At 52.4% G+C, this 2500-nt stretch overlaps 3 non-coding genes across 3 annotated transcripts in view; all 3 read left to right on the top strand.

Moving 5' to 3' along the window:
• LOC139686206 (small subunit ribosomal RNA) overlaps positions 1–1773 on the top strand; it is a 1865-nt gene extending 92 nt beyond the window's left edge. The window contains exon 1 of the ribosomal RNA XR_011700329.1: positions 1–1773. This exon is cut by the window's left edge and continues 92 nt beyond it. This is a non-coding gene — a ribosomal RNA (small subunit ribosomal RNA).
• Positions 1774–1976: 203 nt separating this feature from the next.
• On the top strand, positions 1977–2131 carry LOC139686204 (5.8S ribosomal RNA). Its single transcript, XR_011700327.1, has one exon. It is a non-coding gene; the product is annotated as a 5.8S ribosomal RNA (ribosomal RNA).
• A 224-nt stretch (positions 2132–2355) lies between these two features.
• Positions 2356–2500, top strand: part of LOC139686202 (large subunit ribosomal RNA) — a 4115-nt gene continuing 3970 nt past the window's right edge. The window contains exon 1 of the ribosomal RNA XR_011700326.1: positions 2356–2500. This exon is cut by the window's right edge and continues 3970 nt beyond it. This is a non-coding gene — a ribosomal RNA (large subunit ribosomal RNA).

The following is a 2500-nucleotide window of genomic DNA, read 5'->3' as shown; positions in this document are numbered from 1 at the left end:
TGGCTCATTAAATCAGTTATGGTTCCTTGGATCTTACCCACACTTACATGGATAACTGTGGTAATTCTAGAGCTAATACATGAAACTCGTGCCTCGACCAGTGATGGAAGGGGTGCTTTTATTAGAACAAAACCAATCGGTCGGTCTTCCGTCCGTTGCCTTGGTGACTCTGAATAACTTTTGGCTGATCGCACGGTCTGAGCGCCGGCGACGCATCTTTCAAATGTCTGCCTTATCAACTTTCGATGGTAGGTTCTGCGCCTACCATGGTTGTAACGGGTGACGGGGAATCAGGGTTCGATCCCGGAGAGGGAGCCTGAGAAACGGCTACCACATCCAAGGAAGGCAGCAGGCGCGCAAATTACCCACTCCCGGAACGGGGAGGTAGTGACGAAAAATAACGATACGGGACTCATCCGAGGCCCCGTAATCGGAATGAGAACACTTTAAATCCTTTAACGAGGATCTATTGGAGGGCAAGTCTGGTGCCAGCAGCCGCGGTAATTCCAGCTCCAATAGCGTATATTAAAGTTGTTGCGGTTAAAAAGCTCGTAGTCGGAGGTGTGTCTCGGACGGTCGGTTCGCCGCTTGTCGGTGCTCAACTGGCCGGTCCGGACGTCCTGCCGGTGGGGTCCGCGAGGCTCCGTTATCCTTCTTTGGTCCTCTTCACCGAGTGCCTTGGTGGGCCGGCACGTTTACTTTGAACAAATTAGAGTGCTCAAAGCAGGCCGTTGGTCGCCTGAATACTGTGTGCATGGAATAATGGAATAGGACCTCGGTTCCATTTTGTTGGTTTTCAGAACTCGAGGTAATGATTAATAGGGACGGACGGGGGCATTCGTATTGCGACGTTAGAGGTGAAATTCTTGGATCGTCGCAAGACGAACCGATGCGAAAGCATTTGCCAAGAACGTTTTCGTTGATCAAGAACGAAAGTTAGAGGTTCGAAGGCGATCAGATACCGCCCTAGTTCTAACCATAAACGATGCCAGCTAGCCATCCGCCGAAGTTCCTTCTATGACTCGGCGGGCAGCTTCCGGGAAACCAAAGCTCTTGGGTTCCGGGGGAAGTATGGTTGCAAAGCTCAAACTTAAAGGAATTGACGGAAGGGCACCACCAGGAGTGGAGCCTGCGGCTTAATTTGACTCAACACGGGAAACCTCACCAGGCCCAGACACCGGTAGGATTGACAGAATAAGAGCTCTTTCTTGATTCGGTGGGTGGTGGTGCATGGCCGTTCTTAGTTGGTGGAGCGATTTGTCTGGTTAATTCCGATAACGAACGAGACTCTGGCCTGCTAACTAGGCGTCGGAATCTATTATGCTTCCGACGTAGCTATCTTCTTAGAGGGACAGGCGGCTCCTAGCCGCACGAGATTGAGCAATAACAGGTCTGTGATGCCCTTAGATGTTCTGGGCCGCACGCGCGCTACACTGAAGGAATCAGCGTGTCCTCCCTGGCCGAAAGGCCCGGGTAACCCGCTGAACCTCCTTCGTGCTAGGGATTGGGGCTTGCAATTGTTTCCCATGAACGAGGAATTCCCAGTAAGCGCGAGTCATAAGCTCGCGTTGATTACGTCCCTGCCCTTTGTACACACCGCCCGTCGCTACTACCGATTGAATGATTTAGTGAGGCCTTCGGACTGGTGCGCGGCGCTCGCCGCCTCAACACCGGTGGCGCCGATGTTGCTGGAAAGATGGCCAAACTTGATCATTTAGAGGAAGTAAAAGTCGTAACAAGGTTTCCGTAGGTGAACCTGCGGAAGGATCATTACAGCTTTCGATTATAAAATCGTAGCTTTGGAACGAATTGGTGAAGAGAAAAAGGGACAAAGAAGGCGAGCAGTCGGGTGCCCGGCTTTCAAAAGCCGGCTTTAAAAGACACACGCCCAACTCGCTCGCAAAGAAGGGAAAAAATTCCCAGTTTGTATGTTTCGATGAAACGAATTTTTTACATAAAATGAAATGAAAGAAAGAAATTCTAAACGGTGGATCACTCGGCTCGTGGATCGATGAAGAACGCAGCTAACTGCGCGTCGAATTGTGAACTGCAGGACACATGAACATCGACGTTTCGAACGCACATTGCAGCCCTCGGATTTTGTTCCCGGGCTACGCCTGGCTGAGGGCCGGCAATTCAGTTCGCGAACGGAAACGTTTGCGTACTGGGGCGACGAGCATCCCTCGCTGGGATGGATCGTCGCCCGGATTGATAGGGGGCTCTGCGGGAGATTGGGCGAGACCCGTCCCCGCCGGTCGAGGTGAGACGCTTCGTTATTTTTTGACGGCGTTCGCCTGCGGATCGGTGGGGGCTCGGTTATTACTCCCTCTCCACGGGCAACTATATCATTTGGGCCGACCTCAGAGCAGGTGAGACCACCCGCTGAATTTAAGCATATTAATAAGCGGAGGAAAAGAAACTAACCAGGATTCCCTTAGTAACGGCGAGCGAACAGGGATCGACTCCAGGGCCAAAGCTCGCGCCCCCCGCGGGGCGCCGA

The sequence above is a fragment of the Hetaerina americana genome, unplaced genomic scaffold, assembly GCF_022747635.1.
Source record: "Hetaerina americana unplaced genomic scaffold, ioHetAmer1.1.p SCAF_1327, whole genome shotgun sequence".
Classification (NCBI taxonomy): Eukaryota; Metazoa; Arthropoda; class Insecta; order Odonata; family Calopterygidae; genus Hetaerina; species Hetaerina americana.
Note: the sequence above shows the minus strand (reverse complement) of the source record. Positions and strands in the feature narration are given on the sequence as shown.